The sequence below is a fragment of the Podarcis tiliguerta genome (assembly GCF_965153285.1).
Source record: "Podarcis tiliguerta genome assembly, chromosome: 9".
Classification (NCBI taxonomy): domain Eukaryota; kingdom Metazoa; phylum Chordata; class Lepidosauria; order Squamata; family Lacertidae; genus Podarcis; species Podarcis tiliguerta.
In genome coordinates, this window is record NC_139542.1 from 23,343,336 (window position 1) to 23,369,450 (window position 26,115).

The 26,115-nt window shown below is 40.9% G+C and overlaps 1 protein-coding gene and 1 long non-coding RNA gene across 11 annotated transcripts in view; one reads left to right on the forward strand and one right to left on the reverse strand.

Annotated features, from left to right (window-relative positions):
* Nucleotides 1-1,373: 1,373 nt before the first annotated feature.
* Nucleotides 1,374-26,098, reverse strand: LOC310685195. 4 transcript variants are annotated; one of them, XR_014515105.1, is made up of 5 exons: nt 26,067-26,098; nt 25,841-25,901; nt 9,625-9,712; nt 7,853-7,926; nt 1,374-2,036 (listed from the first exon to the last, which is right to left on the reverse strand). It is a non-coding gene; the product is annotated as an uncharacterized lncRNA (long non-coding RNA). The 4 variants fall into 4 exon arrangements; XR_014515106.1 differs by lacking the exons at nt 25,841-25,901; nt 26,067-26,098 and adding an exon at nt 11,943-13,023; XR_014515107.1 differs by lacking the exons at nt 25,841-25,901; nt 26,067-26,098 and adding an exon at nt 11,783-11,885.
* The window catches only part of SGMS2 (sphingomyelin synthase 2), a 30,458-nt gene continuing 16,168 nt past the window's right edge, over nt 11,826-26,115 (forward strand). The window contains exons 1-2 of one of the 7 annotated variants that reach the window (XM_083456822.1): nt 13,873-14,038; nt 14,158-14,306. The gene's annotated coding sequence lies outside the window, so the exon portion shown is untranslated. Of the gene's footprint in view, nt 11,929-13,329; nt 14,039-14,157; nt 14,307-22,863; nt 22,949-23,333; nt 23,432-26,115 lie in introns of those variants that run through there. The other 6 variants (XM_083456824.1, XM_083456820.1, XM_083456819.1 and 3 more) reach the window with 6 other exon arrangements.

Here is a 26,115-nt window from a genome sequence, read left to right on the forward strand (position 1 = left end):
AATGGCATCCAGCTATATCCAAGCAGAGATAAAAACTTGTTGTGATTTCAGGAACCACCTTGCAAAATGTTGTTAGATATCTTAAGAGGTGTCCAAATGCACAAAAGAATAGACAGACAAAGAAAAAAACCTGACCAAAATATATAGTAGCTTCACTTCCTTCATTTTGATTTGTTTGTGGGGAGGTTAGACAAGGTCACATCAAATATCCAGTGCATTTTCCTGCCACTTTCCTTACTTTAAAACATCCATACAAATTCATGAGGAGGAGCCGGAATCCAGCTTTCAGAAAATCTATGGCCGTTTTCATCACCAAAGAGGAATCTAAATTTGCCATATAAATAGCAGACTGTGGAGTACCAATCTGTAAGGAAAGACTCAAACTGAATATGCTAATTAAACGGTACATAATTATTTAACACCAATATATAGCAGTAATTACAGAGCATACGCCACTCTCCATAAATATTATAAAAATGTCACACACCCTCCAAGAGATACAGTTTGATCAGAGACTTTCTGTGTTAACCTTGGCTGGCATTATGTATATGCCACCCACAAGTTTGCTGCCCAGAAACTGCTCTGTAATTTTGTATCCAAGATTTGCTAGGTGGAAAAAAGAAAATAGAAAGATGAATTCTCAAAATCCTTTTAATTACGAACAGGGTAAATGTTTGATCTTACCACCTTCATGCTTGCAACAAACCCAGCAAACCACCAGGCACATCTGATTTTTGTAAAAACATGCAACAGTTTTCTGTTTTAGGACAGAACCACACTCTTCTCCTTACACACTCCTAATTTATTCCTTAAATCACATAGATTACACTGCACCAAAAGACTTTTTTCTTTTCTTTTGAAGGGTTGCAGTCTCTTGGGGCAATCTCTCATGGCCGACATGGCAACAGTCCTCCAAGCATATATTTTTAATTGTGCATTCATTCTGATTCGTGCTCAGGATGATATCAGGGCAGTTATATACTGTAGAATCCTGCATTGAATACTTGACATACTGCTTTGTTTCCAATCAATGTACATCCCGATACTTCCTGCAGAAATCCTGTAACTTTTTATACCACAATTGTGCTAAGGTTTTGTCCCGCTTTTGGTTCTGTATAGTGGAACAGCATCCCTGCAGAGAGCAAAAATGTAATACCACTGGGGCAGCATTGCAGAAGTGAAATGATGTGTTGGTGGTCCTGTATAAATCCATCACTAATGCGCTGATATTGCATCAATGAAATGTTGCAGAATACACCTGGGAGTGAGAAACTAGTCTATAAGGGCTATCTACCATGCTTCTACCATCTCCTTTGATTTTGGCATAGGCAAATATTACATTTTGTGGTGTTGTGCTGGCATAGCTATTGCATACTAAAATCTGATTTGCAGCAGCAAATCTTGATGAGCATGCTGCTAGATAGGTTGGTAAATGAAACAGGAAATAAGGCTTAATAAATTGAATCAGTTCCACCCACCCTACAGCCTCCTTATTTCTTCTCAAAGAAAATCTTCAGAGTCCTTTTTATATCTTAGATTATTTCTTGATGATATTGAAACTCTTAAGGCTATGCCAGCATGAATAATCAAAAATAAGGCACTGTTATAGAGCACTGTGGGATGACTCAGCAGCAGTCCTATATTGCAAGGGCAGTTACTTGGAATTTGTCCCAGTTATAGATGCTAAAGCATTTCTATGTAATATCTAATTCCCATAATTTGTAATTTCCTTCTGAAGTCCTTTCAGGCACTACCTTGAATCAAATTAATATACAGAACACAGACTGCAATTCAGCGCCACGCAGATTGCATGTTTCCAGAGAACCTCTGCATCATGCATTTGGTACTCTAAGAACAGTGATGTGAAGAAAATGTTTTACTGGAATTTCTTGTTCCTCTGCACCTGCTGATTTCATCCCATTTTCACCACCACTGTTATTTACTTCCCCTAGTGTAAATCTGTCCACAATTTCCACCTTTCTTTTCAGCGCGATTCAAATTAATAGCCAAAGTGGTACTGCCAAGAGTATGAACAGCTGTAGATGAGAGAGTTGGTAAGCATTTTATTTTTCTGACCGAATCTGCTCTGCTCTTCAAAATATTACATTGAAATACTGTAAATAACTTTTTAAAAACCCACAGGTAAAAGGTATACGTCTTGATTATTCTCCCTTCCCTCAAATTTCTCAAAATTCTTTCTGCCTATTATGTCTGTATCATCATTGTCATCATAAGGCCTGACAGAGGCATGGGGAATCCCAGACTAGGGACCTGAATGCAGCCCCCAACCCATCCTTTATTTCTGGTCCTTTAATCTCTCTCCAGGCCATGCATGTACCACTTTGGTCCACACTTTTCTCAGGTGCTTTTGCCTGGCCGGAATGTGTCTTTGAACTATACTAAGGCCTCTTTACTTGATGTCATGTGCTGGCTGGACGCAGAGGAGTAGTGGGAGGCACTACCTGGGGAAACCCCAAGTAAAGAAGGCTCAGAGCGAGTGAAGAAGGTGGAGAGACAATAATGCATGGTCAGAAGGAGAAGAGAGAGCAGACTGGGGGGAGGAGGTGTTAGAAGCTAACGAGGTAACAGGGTTTAGTGAGATGGAAGAATCTGTGGTAGATAGCAGTCCAGAACTGGAGGCAGAAGGGGAGGCTAGAGAGGAAGGGGACTAAGAGACAGCAATGAGTCCGGCTGGTGAGGAAGCCAGGCTGACTCCCCTCCTGCAGTGACCAGCTCCCTTCCCTGAATGTATATGTTGTGGCGGGAGGGGGAGAGGATGTTGAAAAGTTCTGGGTGGGCGTGGGTTTCAACATTCAGTGAGGTTGCGACAGGATAAAAAGAGACTTGTACATTCATTTCAAAATGGGATCTGGTATTACTTGAGTTAGTACAGGTTTGTTATAGCCGGGCCATTTCTTTGTTAGGGAGATTAGTTGATATTTTTCCAATGGGACATAATGGTTGGGAAATATTCTGAAGATCAAGAAGTAGCTATCACAACTTTGAAAAAGTGATGCCTACCCGCTGTCAGGGGAGCAGCTGACATAAGGGTGGGTGGATGCAGTTAGGAAACAAACCAGCTTGGAACAGAGACAAGGAAAGACAGAAGCAAAGAGAGACATCAACTGAAGACTAAGCACATCTTGGGAGTCATCTCTTGCTGAAGAGCTGGTATAGGATAGCAGGTCTGCTGCTTATTGGGCTTGCTTCCACTTATGATTGTATATTCACAAATAAATACAGTGGTACCTCGGGTTAAGTACTTAATTTGTTCCGGAGGTCCGTACTTAACCTGAAACTGTTCTTAACCTGAATACCACTTTAGCTAATGGGGCCTCCTGCTGCTGCCGCGCCGCCGGACCACGATATCTGTTCTCATCCTGAAGCAAAGTTCTTAACCTGAAGCACTATTTCTGGGTTAGTGGAGTCTGTAACCTGAAGCATATGTAACCCGAGGCACCACTGTATGAAATATTGTACAGATTCAGGCCGCAGCCTTTTTTATCAGGCTTTTAAAAGTTGTAACACTGGCTTAGAAAACTGACACCTTATTAATGTTATTTGGCATTTGAAGGGTTATAACTTAGTGGTAGAACATATGTTTTGCATGCAAAAGGTTTCGGGTTCAATTCCCAGCTTCTCCAGCTAGAATTGGGAGAGAACCCTGTCTGAAATCCTGGAGAGTTGCTGCCAGTCAGTGTAGATGGTACTGAGCTAGATGGGCCAATGGTCTGACTCAGTATAAGGCAGCATCCTATGCTCCTCGTAATTTGCTTTTAGGTATGTATGTTTTGTTTTTTGTATGCTGTAACCTTGTGACAGAGGGCAAGATACAGTGTTACCTCAGGTTTAAGTACTTAATTCATTCCTGAGGTCTGTTCTTAACCTGAAACTGTTCTTAACCTGAAGCACCACTTTAGCTAATGGGGCCTCCTGCTGCTGCCGCGCCGCTGGAGCACAATTTCTGTTCTCATCCTGAAGCAAAGTTCTTAACCTGAAGCACTATTTCTGGGTTAGTACTATAACCTGAAGCATATGTAACCTGAAGCGTATGTAACCCGAGGTACCACTGTATAAAAATGTAAAAATTATAAGTCCCCTGTGCTCTTTTCCAATGAAAGCTAACCTAGGCAATAGAAAGCTAACCTAGGTAGTATTGCCCTTGGAATTTCTTGCCACTGGTGAAGTGTGCAGGAAAGTGTGCATCTATACATTCAGATCTGCGCATTGCTTATGTGTGAATAATTATTTAATTTTAAAGTAAATTCTGGAGTTCTTTTAGAAATGTTAAGCAGAACACAAGCAAACAACCATCACTTGGAAAACATCAGGAAACCAAGGCTTACAAATGTTGGATTATGTGTGGAAAGAAAAGTGAACACTTTTAGCTGATGCTCACAAAGCAGGCCCACTGGTAATTCTGGGAACAAAACATAGTGTCTGGACAAACACTGCCATAAAAAGTACTAATGGATTGGAAAGCACAGGGATTTCATTTTGGCAGGCTTTCAAGGTTTAGCTCAGCATCCCAGGCTTATGTGGAACTACCGGTTTCTTTTTGTAGCTGCTTTGACATGTGGTTACATTAAATAGACTCTGTAGCACTTTCCGTCCTTGGAATAGGTTCCAATTGAAGTACATTCTACGTTGCTTTTAGTAAACCAAGACCAGTATTGATGTCTTTTGCTGCCATTGTTGTCATGCAAAATAAATATGGAAGAAGGATGATGAGATTCATCCATCCTATCTAATTAGAATAGGAGGCAAAGGCACAGACACCATTCTTAAAGACACTCTGACACCCAAAACTGATAGCACCAGCAATGGTACTGGTCTGCTACTCTGATCCAGCAGAGTTGCTGTCTGTCAAGAGACTGCCAATGTGCAGTCAGGGCATGATCATTACACTGCAGGTCACATGAGTCACTTGAATGTCATCACCAAATCACAATTCGCCAGCTCATTCTTTTGCATTGGCTCAGCTAACAAATCCAAAGTACACAAGATTCTTGCAGCACTGTGTTTCCTGTAGAATGTAGACACATGCCATTTTTAGGTGTACAGCTAATGGCTTTTCAAATATTGTTTCAAGGCACAAAGTACGGATGTGACGAAAATCTGTTTGCAAACATATGTATCATAAAGACACACTAACTGGAAAGCTGTAGTTGGTTGCAGCCCTCTCTTGGCTATACATGAGGCAGCAAATATGTCTGGCAACATGAGAAATGGACTTCAGTTTCAATATTAATAATCCCAGTGAAAATTCTGCCACACCTAGTTTTATGTGTTCCTGACTTGATTTTCATCTGAGTCAAGCCCACATTTTTCCTGGACTGCTCCAAAACTCTTGCAACTATCCTGAGAGTTTCTCCTTAAAGTTCCAGAGATATCAGAACAACATTGCTGTCAAGATACAATAGGCACCCACTATCTGCACTTTTCAGAAACAATGGAAGACACTGTTGTTCTGATAAGCCTTCCTAGCTGGCTGAATACGTCTCTACCATAGGTGTCCATTTTGGATTGATTTTTAACTCCTCTCATTGTTTTTGTACTGTTTTGTAACTGTTTTTAAATTGTTTTTATTATAAATCAACTTGGAACATATGTGGAAGGTAAGATATTTCTATTTATTCAGGCTTTTGGCAGTTAAATTAAAATCTACTGTGCTGTTCATAATAATGTTTAAGGGTATGTTCCTCTTAAGGAAAGAATAAAGGCTTAAGAATTCTGGTTATTTGTATTTATTTATTAACTACTTAGATTGCCAACCTAGTTTGGGTATTGTGTTAGAGTTACTGGTTCCTGCCCCTCCTGCCCAAATTTATTATATAATGCAGGAAAATTGTGTGACTTGAAAGAAGAAGATTTGGTTTCTATGCTCGACCTGCTTACAATTTAAAATAGCAGCTTTGGCTTCTTGAATATATTTGTTTAGAAAACATTTGCACTCAAAATCTTCTGGGGATTATCTGCCCTGCAATGCAATGCAGGTGGGCCAGCTGCAGAGCATTAAAAAGCGGAGCACAGATGGGAGGTCTGGCCTCAAAAGGAAGTGGGGAGGGGAGGTAATACCATTTGGGTGGGGATAATCCTGGGTTTAGAAGGTGAGACAGGGTAGGGTTGGTTGGGCAACACAGTGGAAGGTTAGCTAATTACTCAAGCTTTTGGCTGAATTCCTCGAAAATAGCTTACAGTCTTTTGCGTGTTAAGTGTCATTTCAAAAGCGTGGCGTTGAAATTACTGTCATTTTCTAACTTTAGATACTGGGTGTCCAAAAACAGTAAACAAAGTGTATTTTCACCACCACAACAGCATATCATAGGCGTATTTATTCCTAACCTCCCCTTTTTTATATTTCTTCTGGATGGAAAAGCAACACTTAATTATTACTTTCCCTGCAAGGGAAGCTTTGCAGCTAACCACTCCCATAAGTAGTCAAAAGTTTCAAAAGAAGAGCATTTGTGTGTGAAAAGAATACAGTACTGGATACCTTTAGTGTTTGCAGTAGTATTTGTTTAATTCATAAACATGGTGCTACTTTGCTAAGAAGTCTTTCCCTTCTACACTATACAGACCTGCCCTTGAAATATACTTTGGGACTGGGTCAAATACATGTTGGCAATGTAATGAAAAAGAAGGGACTTTTAATCATATGTGGTGGGAATGTAGAGAAGTTAAAAAAAGGGGGAAATGATATATAATGAATTGAAGAAAATATTTAAAATGACATTTGTAAAAAAAACCAGAAGCATTTTTGTTAGAGATTGTAGGACGAGACCTGCCAAAGAAAACAAAGAATTTATTTATGTATGCAACAACAGTGGCAAGAGTCTTGATAGCACAAGGATGGAAGAATAAGGAAACCCTGACAAAAGAACAGTGGCAAGAGAAATTGATGAACTATGCAAAACTGGCTAAACTGACATACAAACTTCGAGATAAGGACAACTGTGACTTTAAAGAAGAATGGGAAATTTTCACAAAGTACTTAAAAAGACAACAAAATGAATTGGACTCCTTGGCAGGTTTTGAATAAACATACACAAATTTATCGACTGATAACATGGTAGACAGATAATGTGAGGATTTGTATAATTTTATAACATGCAGCGAATAATATGGGCTGAGAAATCAGAGAGAGGAGCTAAGGGAAGTCTCGGAGGGGAGGGAGGGTTTGAGGGGGGCTGAAATAATCAATATGATATGTTTTCATATGTTGTTATGTTGAAATTGCTAATAAAAACATTGGGGGGGGGGGAGAGAAACATACTTTGGGAAACTGTAGATATAACTGTATAGAAAATTGCCTTAGACTAAGTTGGATCTTCAGGTTTTCAGATGGAAATCTTTCTGAGCCCCAGTTGGAAAGGTCAGGGGCTGAACTTTGGACCTTTTGCACACAAAGTATGTACTCTACCCCTGAGCTGCAGACCTTCCAAAGTATACATTGAACATGCATACAAACTGTATGCACGCTTTTTCATAAGTTGCGCATCAGGAAGAGGGTCCAGTGCAATCTCCTACACATGCTCAGTATCTCTTCCCAGTGGGATCATAGAAACTGCTTTATTCTGAGTAAGACATTCTGTTCATCTAGTTCAATATTGTCTACACTGACTGGCAGTGATTCTCTAGGATTTCAAACAGGGGTCTCTTCCCAGCCATACCTGAAGAAGTTGAGGAGTTATACTGGGACCTTTTGCATGCAAAGCACTGAGTCACAGTCCTCCTTTTGGATGTGTGGCAGATGTCACAGTCCTAACATAGTTCCAACAATTAGTTAATCCATGCAAGTAAAGAGGTATAAAGGGGCTGAATAAGGATTATGAAGCTGTATTGACATTACCTGTGTTCGTGTAATGGAGTCTTTAGTGGTTTCACTAAAAGATATGTTTCATTCTGTTCATTTGTTTACGTATTCTGTGAAGGCATTCAGCAAACAATATAAGCTTTAAAACACCTACAGTTCCTCTTTACTTCAATTTTGAACACTGTGAATGTCCAGCACTCATAAAAAACCTATTCTAATAGGATTTGGTTTAAAACCAACACACCTCCCATTCAAAATAAAGAGCACATATAATCCTTTGCATTGTTGTGCTTCTCTCTCTAACATGCAAAATACAATATAAATCATGGTTTTGCATGAACAAATATATGCATGGCTTTATGGAATGAATATTATGGTCTCATTGCTTTGCTGCTGGTTGTTCTGCTGCTGCACTACCCATGACTAAACCTTGGTTTGGCTTAGTGTTACATCCAAACATGTGGTTGTGGTTTGTCTCCACCAGACAAAATGCAAGAGGTAAGCAAAGAACAAGCTTTGGTTATGGCTCATGGTTTGTCTGGAACAAGACAAAGCACAAACCTGGGTTCAGACATAACACTAAGCCAAACCGTGGTTTAGTCACAGATAGTGCAGCAGCACCAAGGGAGGAGTGCTACATACACAGTCTTCAGTCTGAAAACCCACACATAGTTTGGCTTAACGTGATGAGGAAACCAGATCAATGCATGACATCAGCAAAACAGTTTAGACAAAGAGACCTGAATTAGTTTACTATAGTAGATAAAATAGTCCAGATAAAGTAGCCATACTTGTTCTGATCAATGTATGCCGTAATGTTTGTAGAGCTGTGAATAGTATTCAATTACCGTAGTAGGAGTGACATTGGGCAACAAACATCTAGCCAAGCAAGAATAGTGTTCATTCCAAAAACCTTTCTTCAATAGTGAACTCAACTTTTCCCATTCAGGAATTGCAGTTATGTAAACAGTTGCAGCACTGAATTTCCTGTCATGTTTCTCTTGCTGGCACAGGAGCCACATTAGCTAGGGAGTTGGCAACTATAGGTAATATGCATCTGGCCACTTTTTCCATCTTATACCTTCATATGTATGCCTGTATCCATGATTATAGACACCCAGCATTCTGAAATAAAAACTTTTTAAAATATTTGTTATCATTTTCAAATAATAAACATACAATGCAATCTAGAGAAGAAATCACACTTTCACAATCATTATGTGTATCCACATTTTCTAAATAAGAAGTTGCAATTCTCAAAGTGGTTTAACAATCAGTCCCTCTTCCTAGGGAACTCTAGGAATTGCAGGTAAGTGAGGGGAATAGGGATGCCTCCAAAATTCTCAGCACCCTTACCAACTGTAGTTCCCAGGATTCTTTGGGGGAAGCCATGACTGCTAAATTGGCATAATGGTGCTTTAAATGTCTGGTGCAAATGTAGCTTCAGTATTTTGATGGAGTCAGTTGCAGCAGAAACTGTGCAGGAGTCTGGGCAATCTCAGGCAAAATTTATTGAACTGAGTTCTCTAATGTGCATATTTTGTTGTGTTTCCCCTGGTGACAGCCACAAATTTAGAATATGTAGCATTTATTATTATGGAAGTGGAGATCTGTTAACTATCTGTAGGACATGCAGGTAATTATTAAAGGGAACCCAAAAATGTGGAAATTCTGCTGATGCTGATCTCATGATTCTTCATTTCAAGCCACCAGATAAAAGCAGAGGTGGAGGGAGCAAAATGGGTGTTCTGTGTGGTTTGTGGAGATTGTATTATTAGAATGCTGGGGTGAGGATTAGTTTCACATACTGAATTGCGCAGTTCCTGTATGGTCTTTGCTCTCTGACTCATTACCTTCCTTCAAAGTCGAGAGGTAATATCTCCTTACTTGACAAGCCTGTTATAAAGACAAAAGTCCATTAATGACGGAGGTGCTCAGGTGAGAGTTTGCTTTAAAATTTAACTATTTGATGGGGAAAGTTGATGTAAAGCAGAGGTGGAACACAGAAGTCACATTCTACTGGTTAATAGTCAAAGAAAAACTACTCAAATAAGTATACAGCAAGAGTGTAAAAATGGTCTAAACAAAGACTCCTGACAACAGTGCAGCCAGTCTAAGGGACACAATTTTTCATCTCTTTCCTTCCGAACTTTGGTGCGTCTCCTGCATTCTAGCCACAATGCTTACTTAAAGAACTGCCTGGCATCTTTCTGGAAATCATCACAACTTTAATGCACAAGCTAGGCTGTGTCCATTTATAGTAATACCATCTCCAATAATACCACTGCTGATCTCATGAAAGAAATGCCGCAATGAAAAAGAAAATTGAGTTTGCTTCAGCTCAGATGAACAGAAAAGTTTGCCCTGGGAAGGATTTTTTTAAGAAAAGAAAAAGAAAATAGAAAGGAGGAGACTGGGATCAAATTTCCCCATCGAAAAGCAAATGCACTACTTATAGACTTTTGTTGAGAATAGAATTTTTCTTACATATTTAGAAATAAAAACTCTTAATGTGTGGGGGTTTTTTCTTATTCTACAGAATTTTTTTTATTTATTTAGTAAATTATGTACACTTCATCTGAGGATCACAAGGCAGGTTACAATATAAAAACACAAATATACATAATATAGTAACAAACAAAAAGAGTAATACAACCCTTCCCAGCCATTCTACAGCATATCGCACTGAAATAATATGAAAAGGGTTGCATCTAATATTATAGTCATGATCTGTTTGGCCTGAAAATCCTGAAATCACAAAACAAGCGTTGTTTCTGGGCTAACTGATCTGTTGTCAACTGTTGTTTGAAATATATAGTGGAATTTGCTGATCAAATGTATGTGATCATTTAGGGAAATTATCTCAGTTTGGGCGGGAGAAATTAAAATTCTCATACTATAAAGTTATACCTTTCAATGCCTTATAAACCATTAAATGACAAAACAGGTTATATTATAAGTAAGTTTTGTCATGTGACCGTAAAAAGTTATATCTATAACTATAAAAAATAATTCAAGGACCGTTGACTTACAGAAACATCCCCATGCCTTTTGATGTATGTGGAATATTGACTACATAATTTTGGCTCCACATAGGCGTTGGTAACTTTATAAATTTATTAGCAGGGCTTTTAGCACAGGCCTGCTCTTGGGCTTTTCCTAAGGGGGAAGGTGAATTGTCTTAAAAAGGCAATGTAGCATTAATTCACTGTGACCAAAGGCAACCCAAGAACTGTTTATCTCACACCGGCTCATATGAAGTAATTTGAATTTAAAGCTAAATATTGCTGTTGCTTAATATTGAGCCTTACGAAGGGCATAAAATGGCCAGAAGTGGCAAGCAACAATTTCATTAACATTCTGTGCGAAGAACATACAGTAATAGCTTGGCTGTTTTGACTAACATGAACCTGTTGTCCAAAACAAAAAACAAAACAAAACAAAACAAAAACCCAGGGTGACTTATTCTATTTATTTTGTTCTTATTTCCTACTCCATCCCAGATTCTCGGGATGGCACCCTGATGATCTCATGTACCATCCAAACAACTTTGTTGAGGCAAAGATTGCAGGTGGCCATTCACTGAGTGACAGGAATTTGGGTATCCATACTGTACACTCCTATCCACTACATCTGGATAATGTACTCCAGATAAATGGGGCACACTTAATTCAAGCCTCTCCTCACAGCCCTTTCCCTTTAACGCTGCTGCCGCCAGCATTGCTCATCTGCCACGCAGGCAAAATGGCTGGCCTGGGAGAAGGGGCTGAGGTAAATCTGTCACCGTTGCTAAGCAACCGCAAGGCACACTTCCTAGGCACTGCCAAGCTGGCTGCTCAATGCTAGGCCTACCAAGCCACGCGGAAAATGGGGCAGCCATTGTTGTCTCCAGGACTACCACCACTTGTAGGAGTTTTCTGAGGTAAAATTTCCCCTTGAACACAGGTATTTATATAATATCCTGACCTCAAAGCTTTCAAACCTAAGCATGGCATTCTTATTTCCTTCCAGGTTTAGGCCCTTGGTAGAGAAGACATACTTCTGGTGGGACCACCGGTTGTTAGTAAACATCAGCCGTGCAGAATTGAAGTTCCGTGCGCAGCTTCCGCGAGGTGAACATTTTTACCTGTGAAATATTGCCAAATGTATTTCCATTCACAGATAATACAGATGGTCCTCGTTATGCTTCTCACTTCTGCTGCCCAGTCACATTTGTACAGTTGCAATCACATCCCCCCCTTTCTGTGTAAAGTCGCCACCGTTTTCTCACTAGCCTTGTTCCTCTGGCTTTAATAACATTTGGCAAAGATACTTAGCATGATGCGGAGACAAAAGTGGTGGAAATATCTTTATGAATTGCTACTGGTCTGCATATTGGGCTACTGTCAAGGCCCAGGACTAGTTCTGATTCATTTCTTTTGTTTTTATTTTTCAAAATAACATTCTTATGTAAGTATCTTTTCTCCTGCTCTGTAATCATGTTGAAAATGTCTTCCTAGGACTCTTAATACATGTGCAGTCCGATATTAGGCCTGCTTACTTGGAATTAAGCTCCATTGCGCAATGTGGCTTACTCCCAGGTAACAACACAGTCCTATCTATGCCTACTCTGAAAGAAGTCTTAGCCTCATCTGCATTATACACTGAAAGCAGTTTCACGCTGCTTTAGAAAAGTCACAGCTTCTCTTCCCTCCAAAGTATCCTGGGAACTGTAGTTTGGTAAAGGTGCTGAAAGTTGTTAGGAGGCGCCTATTCCCCTCCCAGAATTACAACTCTTAAGAGCGGTTGTCAACTTTTCCCTTTTCTTGCGAGGAATCCTATTTGGAATAAGGGAATTTCCCTTTAAAAAAGGGAAATGTTGACAGCTTGTCAGCTCCTCTTCCTAAGGAACTCTGGGAATTGTAGTTTTGCGAGGGGAATGTGTGTTTCCTAACAACTCTTGCCACTGTTAACCAACTACAGCTCCCAGGATTGGGGGTGGAAAGGAAGCCATGGCTGCTCTAAATGCGTAGTGCGGATGGCGCCCTATTGAAGTCAGTGGGATTTACTCCCAGGCAAGTCGAATTAGAATGGCAACCTGAGCATGCCTAGGGATTCTAGCCTTGGTTTATTTCCAATTAAGTAACTTCAAGCATCACTGCTATAACTTGTACTTTGCTCTCTGGATACATGATGGTCTGGGAAACCTGAACTAATTTAGTGCAAGTCGGTCACTGCTCTCTTACTTGAAGGCTAGGTGGCCTTTTTAAGTCACTGTCTTTAACCCTTCAGCTAAATTGCTGGCAGTCACCCAAGTACATTTCTGGGCAGGGCTGCCAACTTGAATAAAATATTGGAGGGGCAGGTAAGCCCCACCCTGCATAATTGTTCACATGACGCTACGTGCACATACTATTTGAATGCCAATGCCTATCAACTTGGGGGGGGGGCAAATATTTTATTGGGGGGGGGCAGCGAAGGAACCTCGGTCCCTAGGAGTTGGCTCTTATGTTTGCGGTGGGTGGGGAAAGTTTGAAGGACGACAGCTGATATGAAAAGTGCACCACGGAGGCATAAGAAACCATGAAAGAGGATCCTTGAAACGCTGAAAAGAGCAGCAGCAGTTAGAACGATCGGATTCTGCCCCTGTTTGATCCTAAAGGGAGTTCCTTCTTTTGAAGAACGGTTTAAGGTAGCCTGAAGATCAGGAGCAGGATTATCCAGACAGGAGCTGGCTCGTTTCCTTGCAGAATCCGCTCCCCAACTCTCTCCACTCTCTTAATTGCAACGCGAGTTCAGTGCATGCACCAACCCGTGCCTTGATCCCTGTAGCAGATCCCTCCTATCCCCACCTTTAGCGACAGACTGTGGAGCAGGGCTTCCCACCCCGCTCGATTAATTTTTTCCCTCCCCTCATTTTATTTTTATTTCCCTTCCTCGGTCTCAACCGGTTTTTCTAGCCCAGCCTTCTTCGCATAGGAGCAGGGCTAGGCTGACTCACTGTTTGGAAATGGAGTGGGCGTGTGTGTGAATGTAAGAGAATGAATGATGTCAGGCGAGGCTGTGGCAGGGAGGCAGGGAGAGGGAGGGGACGAGCGGAGAGCATGAAACTGGCTGTAAACACAGCGGCGCCTCCAGAAGCAGCCACGGCCCCGCCAGTCCAGCCTGCCTCGAGGCTCCGTCTCCCAGGAGCCGCCCTCGCGCAGAGGAAACCTCTCCAGCTGTTGCACTGCCGAGGTAACGGTGCGTATGGCATTCGCGTAAAGAGGCTGGGATTAAAGAAAGAAGAAGAAGGGGGGGGGAGAGCTCCCTGCAAGGGAAAAGGAAACTTTCTTCTAGCTGTTTCTTCTTGCGGCTCCTAGCCCAGTGGTGGGAGTGCCTGCCTCTAGTTCTGGCCAGAAGGAACTGCAAATGCCAAGGAGCTTGGTTGGAGGCTATGCAGGAGTCTTTCCTGCTGAGTGCTGGAACGCAGAACTAGTTCGGAGGCTGTTCCCCTCTCCAAATTAAGTAGGTAAGTTCAAGAGCTGGTGCGTCAGCCAAGGGGTTACTTGTGTATATTGGAAGGAACGAAAACTCCATGGCGCTCCCCCCCTCCACCTAGAAAAATCTAATGGGGGGGGGGATGGGGGAGGTTTGTGGTGCCAAATATGTGAATGAAACTAACCCAGTACTGCTTTTTCTTAAAATGCTTTATATTGCTTCCGAAACTTCTTTATCTCCACCAAAACCTTTTTATTTTTCTATCTGCTTGACTCCAGTTTTTAATAGGGCAGTTCTTTGCAAGTCAGTTTACCAGTAAATCCCACTGAGTTCAATTGGATTTACTCCCAGGGTAGTGCAGGTTGCATCCAAAGCAGAAGGACGTTTCGGGGGACTTAAATAAAAGTTGAGTGTATAAGACCGTTTGTTGTAAATATGAAACAAACTGACAAAACATTTCTGGCTCAATTTCATTGCCGTAAAATACATGTATTGTGAAAACTTCAAATGTAGGTAAACTTTTCTTTACCGGGCCACAATTACATAGAAGTAGTTTTGAACTTGGTAATGCCCCACTGGTTTTGACTGAGGTTTATTAGAAATGTGTAGAAATGTTCTGCAATTCAGTTTATCTTGAATAGTTTTAGAGACTTTGGAATAATGTTTTTTTTTAATGGTAACGTTGCTTGTACACATAACATTGTTATACTACGTAGTTTATTATCTAAAAGCAGAGGTTGGACCACTACTGTATGAAATGCAGTTTGGGCTGGATTCAGGCTCAATCTTGCATAGAATAGAGGCAGAACAATTTGAATCCTCTTTATGTAAGCCTGGGGGTGTTTAATTGGATGGAGGTGTACCTCTCCCAGCCGCTGTTAGCCAGTTACCTGTGCATCACTGCTGGAGTGGAGCTTCCCCACTTCTGTCTGCTGAATGTGATATTTCAGGGGCAGGGCTGAGCCAGCCTTGGATCTGTTGGATCCAGAGCTGGCCCTGCATCTGTGTGACAGCGTTGCGTGCAATTTGGATCTGATTGCTGTACCAGGTCCAGGCCAGTGTTGTGGTCCACCTTCCACCTCAACTACCATGCATAGCAGGGCTGCAATGTAGTCGTGAGCCCACTGCTCTGTAAAAGCCAACCAGGGGTAGGAGGAGTTTACCTTGCTCCATAAGGTTGTTGTGAGGTTTCATTGAATTTAATCGGTTTATGCTAAGCATGATTGAGCCTGGCTCCCATTATTGTTTTAAAACAAAATTTTTCGGATTGCAAACAAAACAAAGTGTTTTCCATGTTCCCATTGTTCTGCTTAGTAAGATTTCGTTTGGTAAGTCTGTTTCATGGATGTAGAAAGTCTTGTTAATAAATGACAAATGTCCCCCCCCCCAAAGTGGCCTTATAGTCTTTCTGTCATCTGTGTAGTGGATACTGTAAGCACAAATGTTTGCAAATAACTGCTTAAAAAAAGGACTTGTATTCTTGAGTATTTCGCTTGACGGATATGGTATAGAGATAGCAGCAGGTTTTTAGATATAGGTTTTAAATCTAAAACTTGTTTGGAAGTGAAGGGTATTGACAACAGTAGGCCTGTCTTTAAAGTAAACAAATTTAGTATTCAGGTGTATTACTTTTTAAGGTAGCTTCCATCTGGTTGCAACCCAAAGCCATTCAATCCTGAGTAATCTTATAGATAACTCTGTAATGTTTGGAGGATTACACATAGCTACTGAATGAGGAAGACTAGGCAGGAAAAGAAGACAATCTATAACTAGCAAATATGTGACCTGTTACTTTGATGAGTTTACAGTTGTCAGTCTGTTCCCAGAAGACTTTCTTTCTTTATTTCTTTCTTTCTTTCTTTCTTTCTTTCTTTCTTTCTTTCTGTCATTGAAAGTACACTCCTGCATGCCACATTCTTGAATTAGGCTGAGAAATCAGTCTCTCTCTGACCATAAAAGTCTTTATGATCAGTTCACAAACTTCATTTAAATAAATTAAAATATCATAAGAATCCTAATTATACTTTGATTGCTTTGTTTTGTATTCCAGCCTATAATCCCTTGAGCACTTGATACTGAAAGATTTTTACAACTCTTCAACATACGTATTCTTAATCAACACTTCTCATCATTATACATCATTTGGGGTTTAAACTTTTAATGGCCACTTATTGAAATCTCTCATTTCCTTCAGATTATATGTATATCCTTTTAGATTTGTCAGCAGCCTTTGACATGGTCAATCATGATCTTCTGGACCACCGCCTCGCAGACGTGGGGATACAGGGCATAGCCCGTAACTGGTTGTGCTCTTTTATCTCTGGTCAGGGACAGAGGGTGGCACTAGGGAGGGAAATGTCGTCGCGCCACTCCTTGGTGTGTGGAGTGCTGCAGGGTGCAATTCTCTCCCCGATGCTTTTTAACATCTTTATGCGCCCCCTTGCCCAGATTATCCGGAGCTTTGGGCTGGGCTGTCATTAATATGCTGATGACACTCAGCTCTATCTGCTGATGGATGGCCACACCGACTCGGCCCCGAACACACTGACCAGATGCTTGGAAGCTGTGGCTGGATGATTTCGTGGGAGCCGATTGAAACTAAATCCTGAGAAGACAGAGGTCCTATGGCTAGGTCGGGATGGCATGGGGGTGAGGGACCAACTCCCTTCTCTTGCGGGGGCCCAATTAGTGCCATTGCCTTCCGTTAAGAGTTTGGGTGTAATCCTTGACGCCTCCCTTTCCATGGAGGCGCAAGTTACAGCAACAGCCAAGGCAACATTTTTCCACCTTCGCCGCATGAAGCAGTTGGTCCCTTACCTTTCCCGCTCCGACCTGGCCACAGTGATCCATGCGACGGTCATCTCCAGGCTTGACTACTGTAATTCGCTCTACGCGGGGCTGCCCTTGAAGCTGTCCCAGAAACTCCAGCGGGTACAGAATGCTGCAGCGAGGCTCCTCACGGGGTCTCTGCCATGGGAGCATATTCACCCAGTGCTTTTCAAGCTGCACTGGCTCCCGGTGGAGTACAGGGTCAGATTTAAGGTGCTGCTTTTGACCTTTAAAGCCCTTCACGGCCTAGGACCCTCGTACCTATGGGACCGCCTCTCCTGGTATGCCCCACGGAGAGCCTCAAGGTCCATAAATAACAACACCCTAGTGGTCCCAGGCCCTAAGGAAGTTAGATTGGCTTCAACCAGAGCCAGGGCCTTTTCAACTCTGGCTCCGGCCTGGTGGAACGCTCTGCCTCATGAGACCAGGGCCCTGCAGGATCTGATTTCTTTCCGCAGGGCCTGTAAGACAGAGTTGTTCTGCCTGGCCTTTGGCTTGGAGCCAATTTTATTCCCTCCCTCCCTCTCTTTTTTCTTTTCCTTCTCCTGCAATGAGGCAACATTTTAATATTTTAATGTTCCATTATTTTAATGTTGTATTTTATTTTTGTTTTTAAGTTGTAATCATTCATCTTGCTTTTATTATTGCTTGTAAGCCGCTCTGAGCCCGGCCTTGGCTGGGGAGGGCGGGGTATAAATAAATTATTATTATTATTATTATTAATTATTTATTATAATATCATGTGAAACTGTTGCATGTAGTAATTTGCATCCAAAGAACCATGAGCAAAAGTCAATTAGCTACTAGCAGTTCTCCACGAATGCTTGTCCAAGCATTCATTTAGTGCTACAATAGATAGATTCCTCTCAAGCTTCAGCAAGTAACAGAACATCTTTGAGTTTATAATAATGTGAGCAGAAGAAACTTTCTGCATCCAACTCAATGTTTTCTGAATTCTTAACTATAGTAGAAAATTGGAAACTGCATGTTTGTTTTCCATTCACATAATTAATTATATTAATATTTGGACAAAATTAAGAAAGCAGATATCTAACAAGCATTTCTTTTCAACGTATTTAATCCTATTAAAACACAAGTATGTCTACAGTTAAATCTTGAAAGAGGAAAGCATGATAGTTTGCATACTTCATTATAAAAGGTAAAGGGTAAAGGGACCCCTGACCATTAGGTCCAGTTGTGGCTGACTCTGGGGTTGCGGCGCTCAACTCGCTTTATTGGCCGAGGGAGCCAGCATACAGCTCATGTGGCCAGCATGACTAAGCCGCTTCTGGTGAACCAGAGCAGCACACGGAAACGCTGTTTACCTTCCCGCCGAAGCGGTACCTATTTATCTACTTGCACTTTGACGTGCCTTCGAACTGCTAGGTTGGCAGGAGCAGGGACCAAACAAAAATGGGAGTACTCTGGAGTAAGTGGTTTGAAGACTGCAGCCAAGTAGACACTTTAATGTTCTAGGGCTGCCATCACCAACTGCTCAAAAAGAATGAGAGCAGAAAACGACCTTTGCCAACTTGTGCATTCCTCTATTGGTGTCCTCTGCATGTTTGCAATCTATGTTACAAAGGGATGTATATTAATGGACTTTGCTTGTCTATAGGATTGAATGTGGACTTTCCCTTTCCCTATGATTTACTCTAGCTTATGAATTATATTTTATAGGCTATTATTTTTTATTTTATTTTATTTTATTTGCAAAATATTTATGGTAAGTATTAGCTTGTCTAATTTGCATTTAGGTAAGATAGCTTTTACACAATATTTTTAGCACTATATAAATGCGGGTACCATAACACTTCATTTTAATATGGATACAGAACAGCTATATGCCAAGCAGATGCTGGAAGAATGGCTCTTAACAGAGACATTGCTGTCTTTGCAGATCTCAGCCTGTTAGGAGGCTTATTGTACCATGGACACTACTGTCCCAGATTATTCCAAAGGGCATTAAGAATCACAGACAGTACTGTCCCAGCAGATGCTGTGAGATTTATTTAGGAACTAAAACAGGCATTGATGGGAAAGTTTCTGCAAGACAGATGAACTACTGTTTCCTCAGATGTGCATCTGCTCAGAGAACTGTTTAACTATACTGGCCATGAGCTGAAACTTGGGCAAAGTCAGTGCCATTGACCTTGGTGGGATTTGCTTTTGAGTAAATATGCATAGGATTGGGCTGGTAATAAAAAAATAATAACAATTTATTTTTATTATTATTATTATTATTATTATTATTATTATTATTATTATTCCACCCATCTGACTGGGTTGCCTTAACTACTCTGGGCAGCTTCCAACAACTTAAAACACAGTAAGACATCAAACATTAAAAACTTCCCTATACAGTGGTACCTCTGATTACGAACTTAATTCGTTCCGAAGGTCCGTTCGTAACCTGAAACCGTTCTTAACCTCAGGTACCACTTTAGCTAATGGGGCCTCCCGTGGCCACTGCACTGCCAGCACGTGATTTCTATTCTCATCCTGAGGTAACGTTCTTAACCCAAGATACTACTTCCGGGTTAGCGGAGTCTATAACCCGAAGTGTTTATATTCCAAGATACCACTTCTAAAAGTCAGATAGTTTATTTCCTTGACGTCTGATGGGACGGCATTCCACGGGGAGAGTGTGACTACCGAGAAGGCAGCAGTCCTATACAGTGGTACAGTGGTACCTTGGTTTAAGAACAGCTTAGTTTATGAACAACTTGGATTAAGAACATTGCAAACCCAGAAGTAGGTGTTTCGGTTTGTGAACTTTGCCTTGGAAGCAGAACATGTTCCGCTTCCTGTTGAGTGTAAATTGAGTCCCCCACAGCTATGGGAAAGCACGCCTTGGTTTAAGAACGCTTTGGTTTAACAATGGACTTCTGGAATGGATTAAGTTCGTAAACCAAGGTACCACATTTGGGAGTAAGGCCCATTCAACCTTATGGGACTTATTCCCATATACAAGATTGAGCTACACTGCAGTTCAGCTTATTTGAAAGTACATTCCAATTGAAATCAGTTGGATTTACCGGTACATCTGACCTATGTAAAATATTCGGCTTTTGAAAATGTAAGTTGTACCGTCTCGCTATTTTTTGCACATTTCCCAGTTTAAGTAGAGAAAAATAAAATAAAACATGGACTGTAAGATAGTAAAAATACACGTTTCTTGGTTAATGTTTATACCATGGTTATCCTGTTCAGAAAAACTGGGAGAGAAAAACCAAACAGATAATTGGCCGAACATGTGCCAACACTCTGGTTTTGTTTCTTTCTGTCATAGCACAAAGGGTGGGAACAGTTGAATAGCTGCTCATTCATGGTAAATTGTGGTTAATAGCTTATCTTTGCATGCAAGAGTGGTTAATGACTGCATAGATATGTGGCATCATACTGCATAACCGAAGCTGCCTGAATGAAGGCAATAACATGTTGGAGAGAAGTGCACGGTAGCAGTTATTGCTATAGAATTTTTGTTTTCAAGTTCAGTTGTTCTGTATATAGTCATTTTTTAATTTAAAAAACTTAATTTAGGTGAACCACCCATACTTTATTAGTTGTCCAAGATTACAAGGCCTATTATAGCACACTTTTGGGCTTTTTCTTTCAGGTTTTTAATGGTAGGTAACTTTTTGGAATGCACATTGCTGTGGCTAGTATATATTATATGTCAGTAGGTACTAGATGGAAGATAAAAGTGATTTGGTGCCAGTGCAAAGGACTCTCAGTCTTTCTCTTTAAACAAAACCAGGGGAATGCCAGTTTTTCTGAGTCACTGAAATCATAGTAAAATTATATGGAAATACTGTATGGTAGACACATACAGAACAGAGGTGAAGGGACTGTATCAGAAGACTAGTAAGAAAGGTCACAGTGTGGATTAGCTAATAAACTTTAGTTCAGATAAAGTATTTAGTATAGATCAGGGGTCAGCAATGTTTTCTGAAACCAGTCCGGTCCACTCCCTGGCAGACCTCTTGGTGGGCCAGAGCGTGCGCGCCCGCTTGTGCTCTCAAGTTATTTCCGGTATTCTTTTGGGTTGGAAGAGTGCCAGAAATAGGGTGTGCACAGCTGAGTGGGAGGAGGCAGGCAGACTCCTCAGAGGCCCCAAGGAGCATCCTGTCCCGGCTGGCCCCGCCCCTGGGCGCAGATGCCCCAGGTGCCTGATCAGCTTGCTCCGCCACTGTCTCACACAGGTACAATCCTATGCTCACAGAGATTTGTACAATACACTAAATCTGCTGCTGTTTAGGCCTGGTTCCACTTCATGGCTGCTTTGAAAATAAGAATTGTAAAAGGAAAAGTTACGTGCATATGTTGTGAACCACCCTGTAATCTTCAGATGAAGGGAGGTATACAAATTTAATAAATAGTAATAAAGTGATAATTGTACTGTCCATGGCTGTTCATCCAAGCATGGAGATCCATGCACGTCACAATATCTTTGAGCAAATCGTAGATGAATGTGGATGACACATCTGCTGAGGACTTGCATACATGTTAAACAATTATTGTGTCCTAATCTTAAATATAATAGACAGAAAAGCCTTCAACGATGTTATAAGTTTGTGGCTAGGCAATACTGTCCTAAAATATCTGGATTCAGTAAAGGGTTAGAATTTAAGCCACCCCCATATTCCAAAGTCTAGTGGGGGCTGGAGTTTAAACCAGTTTTTCTGTGTCCAGGAAACAGCCTGGCAAGAGAACCATCAAGAAATAATAACTGGAATGGTTGGGCCTTTTAGGAAGGCCATTAACAGAGACACTCTGGGTCAGAGAGAAACTGGGAAAGCTTCTCCATGAGATGAGAAAGTTAACAACAACAAAAAGGTTTAGGAGGGAAGGGCAAAATTGCAGTGGGAGATGAGGTTAGCGAATTGGGAAAAGTCCCTTTTGCAATCTGGAGGGGGTGTGTGCAGAGCATGAAATGGGCAGTCTGTTTTATGCTGCAGAGAAGATCAGACATGATGTTTGGGGTCTCTTGGAATCCAATGCTGCAGCAATAGGAGGAACAAGACCCTCTTGGGGTGTGAATTCTCTGCCCTCTCTCCATCTAGGTCCAGGTTGTATACATGTGTAAATAAATCATATATCATAAAGACATCACAGTCTCCACTGTGTCTCTTTGTTCCAAAAGGAAACACAGAGCCTGGTAAGCGTGCCAGGTACTTCTAGAATCTCGCACTTCTCAGAGATTGGGTTGCCTTGTAACGATATGAAGTGGGGGGGGGGGGGATATGGAAGAAATCACAGGTGGGAAATGGGTATTATTGAATTATTATCCAAAATAAAAAATTGGCAAGATGTTGTTGGACAGACAAAACATTTCCCCCCAAAGAACAATAATTTGGATTAGTGAAATCCATTTTTTCAAGATAGCTATATTTTCAGATCAGTATTCTTAATTTGTAGTCCTGTAGATTACCCCTATTTGTTTTGTTGTAGTGCAGCCTGAGGTTGTTTCATGAGGCCAACAGTCTTATTCTTAGATGCTCTTTATTATGTCAGCTGTGGACCATAACAAATAGGCTTAATCAGTATTGGACTGTTGTTTGTTATGTGAGCTTCCCTAGGTTTAGAAGTAAGTCTTATTGACTGAGGAAATAATGTTTCTATTTCTTGTCATTAAATCTAAGTTTGCTTAGTCTCTATGGATGTTGTCAGTAATTGTGGTTCATCCTCCTTTAGCCTGCGGGATCAGGCCAAATGCCCGTCTCATTCAGCAGTCTTCTCTCACATTGGCCAAACAGATGCCCTTGGGCAGATGCCAAGAAGCAGAACCAGAGCTCAACAGCACTCTCCTCACCTTCAACTCCCAACAACAGCCACACAGAGGTATAGTACCTCAAATAGTGAAGGTAGAACCTCAGGCTTCATCACAAACATTAATATGCTATGCTACGAGTGTAGTGGTTAGAGTGTTGGACTAGGACCTGAGAGACCAGGTGACCTAGGGGAAATGTATCTCAGCCTACCATTACAGGATTGTTGTGAGGATAAGTTGAAGATACGGAGAACCATGTATGCCCTTTTGTGTGCTTTTTAGAGGAAAGCTGGGATACAAATATAAATAAACAAACTATTGTTTGTTGTGAATGAGCTTCAGACTCATACCCCACCCCTTTTTGTGTGGCATTGGAGATGAGTTTCGAAACTTCTGCTTCTGTTTTTCTTTAAATATAGCTTGTTGTGTCATATGGTTAATATTAACTTCTTTCAGAGAAATGACAGTTAACATTAACCACAGTTAGCCAGTTGACAAGAAGCTGGGTAAGCAGAAACCTCCAAACTCCTCACAACTGCACTAGAGCAAAGAGGGTAAGTAGACTGTGAGCCTGAGGTTCACCTGGGCTTATTTGTGTCAAACTAAAAATATAGTTTAGTGTGATTCTTGAACACAGCCAATAAAATAAAATGTTTTGAGCATTTTTAGTAACGTGAGAATTGAGTGGTGGAGCAATGTTGTGGTGTAAGGAGAGTCTGATTGTTAAGTGATTGTGTATGTGGAGGTTGTGTATTTAGATTTGGGTAGTGTGAATCTGTATGTAAGCGATTTTGTTGACCGTATTATATTTTTAAAGTTCATGAGATTGTTTAGATGCTATATACTTGTGCTGCATTTTTATGTATCTTCTGTCATCAGAGCCAGCCCACCCATGAGGCAGGGTGAAGCAGCTGCCTCAGGTGGCAGAAAGCATAAGTGGCAACATCACCACTGGAATGTGCCTCTTGGTGAGAGGAACGCTTTCTGGCGTGCAGCATTCTTATCTTCCCCAGCCTTGGGGCAGAGCAGACAAGCGGCAAGACCTTGACCTTGCAGAACACCCTCCTCTGTTCTGTTTTGTTGCAGACAGAGGGTGTTCTAGCATTGGGGCAAACAGGCTTTCACACAGCAGTTAATAACACATGCTCATCTAGCTAGGGATGTAGATGGCATCCTGCTTCCATATGCATAGTGCCTTTAATTAAGCTGGGGAAAATGCATTGTTTCTGTATTATGGTGGTAATACCATATTATAAATGTTATAGTGGGTCAAAGTTCTTCATCCACAGTTCCTTTTCTCCTTTATCTCTATTTAAACATGTCCATAATTATGCAGCATTATTTGAGGTTGTTTTCTGCTTTAGTACTCTGATTGTATGCATGCCTGTATGAAAGCCAGGCATGGCATCTAGAATCATTTGGACATGTGTGAATCCACAATTTTAGCCTGTGCTTTGTTTTTGAAAGACTGATATATATATATATATATATATATATATATATATATATCCCTGCTATCTTAGATATTGTTGTCAAGGAGCAATAGGGCTAAAAATCCAGCAAAACTGACAAGAGTTGTGGCCCAGGACATGCCTCTTTCTCATCATGAAATGCTTTTCTAATATACTGACTGCTCTTTTGATGTTCCTTTCTATGATAATAAGAGAATTACAATTTTACTTTTTTTTAAAAAAAAAATGTAGTTGCTAATAATTCCAGAAAGCAGCTAGATCACAGTTGTCTATTTTTCTGTCAGGCAAGTGATAGTGATTCTTGATTATAGAGATAAATGGGTTAGGATTGTCTAATGTTGCGTCTGAATAACCGGGACCTCACTGATGTATGTTGCAATCATTTTACTGGTGAATAATAGTGTTAATGTGCCAGTTACTATGGTAAAAGGTAAAGGACCCCTGGATGATTAAGTCCAGTCAAAGGCAACTATGACACATTATATGACATATTTCAGTGAGAGTTTTTAACTGTGTCAATAGAAACCTCTTTAACTTAGACTTTTTTGGGTAAAGCCAGACTGTCAAATGAGTATCATGCACACCTTTATTTGTGCTGGTATTTACAGTGGTCTAGCTAGGGCTGTTGGGACCATTTTGGTGTTATACAAAGGTTAAAAAGCCACCAATCCCAACTTCAGTGGGCCAACAGCAGAAAATAAGAGGCTGGCTATAATAAATGATAATAAATAACAGTCCTGATACCGTACTGTTTGCTGTGCACCAATTGCTGAAACCTTTGATCACTAGTGTTGTATGGCTGATGCTTCAAGGAAGGGTTTTTCGTAACATTCTTCACATAAATGGGAACTAGTAGGTGAAGTGCCATAGCTCTGCGATAGAGCACATACTTGGAAGGCATAAAATCTTCATTCAATCCCTGGTACTTCCAGTTAGAATGATCATGGGTAGCAGGAGGTGGGCACTGCTGTCTGAGACCATAGAGAACTGGTGTCAGTCAAAGTTGACACTGGTTGCATTTAGGTATCATGCTGAACCATAGTTTATCTTGATGAGAATGACCCTAGATGATCCTTAAATTCCAGGGCTTTCTAACCCCCTCTCCTCTTCCAGTGTGACTGTAATGAAGTGATTGGAAACTTTCATTTAGCAGTTTAGCATTACATCTGACTCCTAAATTGTGGTTAATTTTGACTGTGGTTTGTTTGAAACAAGGCAACTTCATAAACCACAGTTTGAAGTTAGCTTAATTTAAACAAACCATAGTTTAGATTTTAACCACAGCATTTCAAACAGCATTCTTTCCCAGCCCTGCATAGAGATGCTAGAAATCGAACCTTGAATCTTCTGTATGCAAAGCATGTGGTAATTTTCTATTTCATACATTGGATCTTATCCTTCCTACAAGAAACTTAGGGGAATTCTAGTGTCCTAGCAACTTTATGAAATGGGTTTGGCTGAGAAAAAGTAACTTGATCTAGGAGCACTTACCCCTGGGTTTTTTAGAGGCTGACAGCAAGAAAATATTGCTTTGAAGTGTTCAAGGAAAAAGCTAAGGGGATCAATAATAAGCAAAGTATTTATTTCACATAGTTGATACTACAGTTGAAAACATATTGATGGAAAACATCATTACTAACAGACCATTAAAATGAAACATTGACTAACGTAAGAAAGAATCTGAAATGTAAGACTTCTGATGAAAATTACCACCTACCAAATCTCTGCTCAGCAAAAGTTCTGAATAGGAATTTTTACACATCTGA